The sequence below is a fragment of the Myotis davidii genome, unplaced genomic scaffold (assembly GCF_000327345.1).
Source record: "Myotis davidii unplaced genomic scaffold, ASM32734v1 scaffold425, whole genome shotgun sequence".
Lineage (NCBI taxonomy): Eukaryota > Metazoa > Chordata > Mammalia > Chiroptera > Vespertilionidae > Myotis > Myotis davidii.
In genome coordinates, this window is record NW_006296413.1 from 1,731,871 (window position 1) to 1,737,981 (window position 6,111).

The 6,111-nt window shown below is 41.5% G+C and overlaps 1 protein-coding gene across 8 annotated transcripts in view; it reads right to left on the reverse strand.

Moving 5' to 3' along the window:
- Positions 1 to 6,111, reverse strand: part of PPP6R3 (protein phosphatase 6 regulatory subunit 3) — an 82,267-nt gene that overhangs the window by 75,510 nt on the left and 646 nt on the right. The gene's annotated exons all lie outside the window — the stretch shown is intronic.

The following is a 6,111-nucleotide window of genomic DNA, read 5'->3' on the forward strand; positions in this document are numbered from 1 at the left end:
CGGCAGGCCGACGCTCTATCCATTGAGCCAAACTGGTCAGGGCAAGACCCTGAGTACTCTTGACCTCCATAACATACTCTGAACTGGGGACAGAAAAAAGGTACTAATTTGTGAAAACTCCCTTAGCTTAAAATACTATACCTATGATGGATGTTTATTACCCTGGATAGTTGTTGGATCCAATGTAATAAAGCAAGGACGAGAGATCCACAGTGGAAAGGAAGAGAGGGGTGGGGCTCATTCAAAGAGTGTTATTTAATCACAAGGGGCAGGGTCTCGTGAACTCACAGCCAACAGAGGCAGATGAGACCTACCCATGGTCCAGAGACAAGAGAACCCCTGTGCATCTTTGTCAACAACAAAAAACCAGGAGACACTACCCCCCTCATCCACTACAATGACAAAAACTGGCATGTACTACCACCAAAAGGAAATAATTCATTTTAACCCTTTGTTCTTAACTCTCAGTGAGATCCACCTGTGATGTCACTCTTGAAACAAATGACACTTGGAATTGTGGTCTAGTAGAGTCAGCAAACCCTAAGGAATCACATGTCCCTTCTCCAACCTGGCCTAAATTTTTCTCTAAGATAATTAATAATCTCTAAGTTATGTTCTAGCTCCAAAACCATGATTCTCATGAAAGGAAGCCCCAAACACCCAACTGAGTCAATACTTGTCAATGTTCCTGACCCTATCTGGGATTGAAAGCCCAGATTTGCCCTGCCCAGTGTGGCTCAGTTTGTTGGCTGCTATGCGTTGTCCTGTACACTAAAAGGTTGCTGGTTTGATTCCCAGTCAGGGCACCAAAACAAAAAATAAATTTTTTTAAAAAAGGACAGATTTCATCCCGGTCCAACCAATGTCTATTAACTACTAGGCCACCATGCAACGTGCCTCGTGGATAGTGTAACACAGCTGCTTTTCTTACCCTGATTAGGGTTTCAGAGTGCCACACGTTATCAAGCAAACTCTGCCTTCTCTTCTTGTCAAAGTGTCTCTCTAACACCATCACTGTTGTTCAGATATGCATCCACGTACAGAGAACTAAAGAATCCAACTAGCAATCTGCACAGCTTTCTCCAAGTCTGCCAACTCAACATTCAATCATACTCTTACTTCTGCACTATTAATTTTTATTTTTTCTGCAGCCTTTTTAGTTCTGCTCTCTAATGTACCAAAAAACAATCTTTCACTCCACTTTCCTTTAGGCCACCAGATTTCATGGCAGTTAACCTCTGGGGCACACAAACCATCCAAAATCAGTGTATATTCCACATAAGAAATTCTGGAACTAATAGTATCCTAGTTTTCTCAAGAGTTGTTAAATACAAAATCAGAACCTCCTTTTATCAGTAAAAAGATGTTTGTAACTTATCAAACTATTTATATAAATTCATAGACTATGTAGTCTTCACTAATATGTACTTATAAAACCGGTCAACACTAACCAGCTGTATGTTTCAAGTAGTAAACTGCCTCTACTCAGAGTAAACTCAGTTCTTTGCCAAGTCTGTGACATAAAAATGTCCCAGTTAAAGTAAGAAGCCTTTCAAGTACTGCCAAGATCCCTTTTACTTGCTTCTTTACCATCCAGCCAATTTACCTGGTATCCAGATGTCAGTTCATCGTCATCCAAAAACTGAAATAAATTGGGTATTAATGCAGCTAGTAACTAATATCTCCCCTTCTCCCAGGAAAGAAAAGTAAAGGGGGAGGGAGAGGAAGAAAAGGGGTTCTCATGGGAACTAAGCCTAAAGCCAAAGTCAAAAGGCCACAAAAACAAATCTCCAGTCAACCTCGATCCTGACTACGCAAAAACTCATCCCCACTGGAAGCACCATCCATTTCAAAGATACGCAAGATGTTTAGCATCAACCTACATCAAGCCCTGATCAGTGAGGAGCCAGTCACTGTTTCAAGTTTGACTGACAACCAATATCTATGGAGCAAAAGATATTATAGATCAAATAAAGGCCCGGTGCGGAAGGTTGGACAGATGGATGGTCCTGCCCCCTGGTTGAAGTCCTGATAGAACACCTGTTCGGGAGGACAATTTGCATATTAGCATTTTATTATATAGGATATATAGGATAATATCTGTCATGAATCAGCTTCACCAGCATGGGAAGAATGGCATAAGCTTTTAAGACACACCAAACCAAGGACGCAAGTCAACATAACAATTTAATACATAGGAGAAACAAGGATGTAACTCCTTTATTCTCTGGCAAAAGACTTCTGGCAATCTCAACCACCTTACTAGCAAATATAAGCTCTTTCCTCTGAGGCCTTGAGGGCCTCCGAGAGACTACTTATTACACATACTCGTACAATTTAACAAGCTTTTGTTATCTGGTCTCCTAGCCATAACTGTACCTTTTCATTCCTGTTTCACCCAAGTCCTTAAGCCCCTGTTCATGAGTGAATCCCTAATACAGTTCCTGGCAGAGTAAGGACTCAATATATTTGCTGACCAAATAAATGAAGATCAGAAGAAGTAGATGACCATAAGCCAAATTTCAGGATGTAAGACTAGAAAGTGCCTGCATGATCTTTTTTGTATGTCTAGATATTAACAACATTAAGTTGCTGAAAATTTGTATAGCTTTTACTAGTACACTACATTCTTCCATTCAATAAACTAGATATCCTGAATGTTAAGTGTGTAAGAGAAAAGAATTTCTCCCTTCTCCCTACTACTGCAACTCATATTTCTCAGGAGGTCAAACACCTGTGTCAGAGTCCAGGCCCTGAGGACCTCTCTTTACCAGCTGTCAAGGTCACTGTGTGAAAGGTTAATAAGCACAGAATATGCCTCTCTCTTGCCCTCAAAGGGAAGAATTAGCAAACTGATACAGGGCCAACTCTCTGGGAATAAAAAAAGATAATGATGAAGCTGGCATCTAAAAACAGAACTGACAGATGACAAGCAAGATGAGGGCAAAAGATACAAAACTCAAAAACCACAGTTTAAGGTTATTTAGCATAGGAGCAAACAACCCTAAATACCTGAGAGAGCTGCTAAGTTCAGCACAATACGGTAATTTTTGTTTAACCCTCATCAAGGGAAACATCAATGAGAGAGAGAAATACAGATCGGCTGCTTCCTGTACATGCGCTGCCCCCCAGCCCCCAAGGAATTGAATTCACAACCTAGGTATGTGCCCTGACTGAGAATCGAATTCGAAACCTTTTGGTATATGGGACAACATTCCAACCAACTGAGCCACCCAGCCAGGGCACAATATGGTAATTATTTTCATGGGAAGAAACATTTCTAAATTACCTTATAAAATTCATTAAAATTTTCATTTAAAGTTCAGTTTTCAGGCACCTGAAAATAATGTATGTATACCATCTCTCCCGTTAACTAAGCACCCTCCAAGGTAGAACCTACATACAACAGACACCGTACAAATCACCTGAAGGATTCTTTGACCAAGTAGCCCCTAACATTTCTGGTGTAGCACAATGTTTCCAAAACCTAGCTGCACTTCAGTATTACCTGGGGAGCTTTTAAAAATATATATATCAATCCCTCCACAAATTTCCAGAGATGGGATCCATCATCCATCATCCATGGTCATACAAAGTATCCCAAATGATTGTAAAGGAGGCCAGGCTAGCATTTATCTAGAGCAGGGTTTCTCAACCTTGGCACTATTGATTTTGGAGCTGGATAATTTGTGTTAAGTGGGGGGCGGGGGGTTAAGAAATGCTGCCCTGTGCATTACAGGATGTTTAGCAGCATCCCTGATTTCTACCCTCTAGAAGCCAATAGCACATTGTCCATTTCCCACAGTAAAAATATCTCCAGCCCGCCGGCATGGCTCAGTGGTTGAGCGTGGATGAACCAGGAGGTGATTGTTTGATTCCGTCAGGGCACATGCCCGGTTGTGGCCCAGTGGGGTGTGGGTGTGTGGGTGTGTGGGTGTGTGTGTGTGTGTGTGTGTGTGTGCAGGAGGCAGACGTTCAATGATTCTCTTTCATCACTGATGTTTCTATCTCCCTCTTCCTTCCTCTCTGAAATCAATAAAAATATATTTTATATATATATATATATATATATATATATATATGTATATATATATATATATATATATATACACATGGGTGTATTTATATACATGATCAGTGATTCTCTCTCTCGATGTTTCTAACTCTCTATCCTTCTCCCTTCCTCTCTGTTTAAAAAAAAAAAATCAGTAATATATATATATATATATTTAAAATAAAAATAAAAAGAAGAAAGCTACTTAAAGGCAGGAGGCCAGGTCTACTTTTTCAGCGCATGTCACCCAAGAAAAGTAGCTGGCACTACTCAGCCCACACTGGGGCTCAGATCTTGACTTATGAGGAGGACCAAACCACAGCTTCTTGTGCTGTTTAAGAAATAAACTCAATATTGAGTTTTAGTTGAGCAGACTGTTAGAAGACTGTCACTGTCACTACTATTCACTCTTATTAAGAGTAATACAATCATTATAAAATTTTAGTGCAATATATACTCAGGCTGCCTCTCAAAGATCCAAACTATAAAACCGAAAGATACACAAGTTTATCACAGAAACAAACTAAATACCACAAATACTGTTTTAAGGAAGAGCTGCTGGTTTATCTTTAATAACATTGTATTTGTACCAAATTGATACAAAAACTTAAGCTAAGCAAACTTCACGCTGTCTTAATTTTCTTACCATTCATTTTACATCCAGCTATGGCCTGACTTTGAAATTCTCAAATAGTTAACTGAAGCTAGCAAGTTTTTTTGTTTGTTTTGCTACATAAAAGCTAGTTTTCTAATCCCAAACAATCTTCTTCCTGTTCTTGGGTAAGTTACACCAGACAGATGCTCATCTCTAAGACTGAGTCTATCAAAATAACACTTTCTCAGTGCAAGCCAGGTCCCAAGCAAGTAATGCCAAGGGTGAGTGGGCATGGTTTCCAGTACCAAGAAGAGCACCGGACAGGAATTAAAGGACTAGGAGTATGTGTGACCGAATGGATGGCATTTAGTTAGACACTCTGGATTCCCTCAGACACGATGAAATGCATCCATCCAGGACAAGTTATTTCCCAAACTATCTTCACTGAAGGAGATCTCAATACACAGCAACCACACTGAGAAATCCTGGAGCTAATGACTTGGGTGCCAGTCACTTAGATGTAGCACCTGAAAGTCAGAGGAAAAGGATCCAACTTGAGCTCCTGATGGGCTTTTCTTTATGTAACCACCTCCTACACAAAACACTGTGAGGCACCACCACTAATCATTACTCCTGGAAACGTTCATTTCATTCAATGAATTAAAAATTGAAAAAAAACCTCCACTTCATTTTCTCAGTCCACCTGACTCGTAAATACGCAGAGCTTTCTAAAGACATTCACCAAGAGGCAGGGCTTACACACTCATTTGGCTTCCTAATAATACCTAAACATTTAAGAGTAAAATTTAAATGAACAATAGCCACTAGGGACTAAGCTGCCTCTACATCCGAGGCACCTCTCCTAGCTGCTTTCCATGCACGAACTCATTTACTCCCAACAAACTCATTCGGCAGACACTATTATTATCCCCACATTACAGAGGAAGCAGAGAGGTTGAGCAACGTGCCCAAGGTCACAAAGCTGCAAAGTGGTGACACGGTGATCTGAACCCAGGCGGTCTAAGCCCCGAGTGAAGAAAGCTCCAACCTCACCGCCGCTCAGGAGACATCCTCGTGGCTGGAAGCCTGGAGTCCCCTTCCCACTCGCTGCCTACCTGCACCATGACCTTGAGGACGAAATCCAAGTAAAATTCACCCAGTGGGACAACATCCACGTTATCGAGCGCTGCGAGGATGAAAGGAAACACCACCCAAGTGCCCCTCCCATGAAAGCAAAACATCAACAAAGCTCCGTGGGACCCGCAGAGAGAAAACTTGAAGTACCGGGAAAATCACAGGAAGCTTGGAGGCTGAAACCTCAGGACACAGACACACACAACCGAGGACTCATGCCGGGCACCTACAATCTCAAGTCCCAGCTGCGATCGGAGCAAGCCGGGTCGAGGGAGGAAACCCCTCCAAGTTCACAGCGCACAGGCTTCTTTAAGGAGGAGGTACCTCC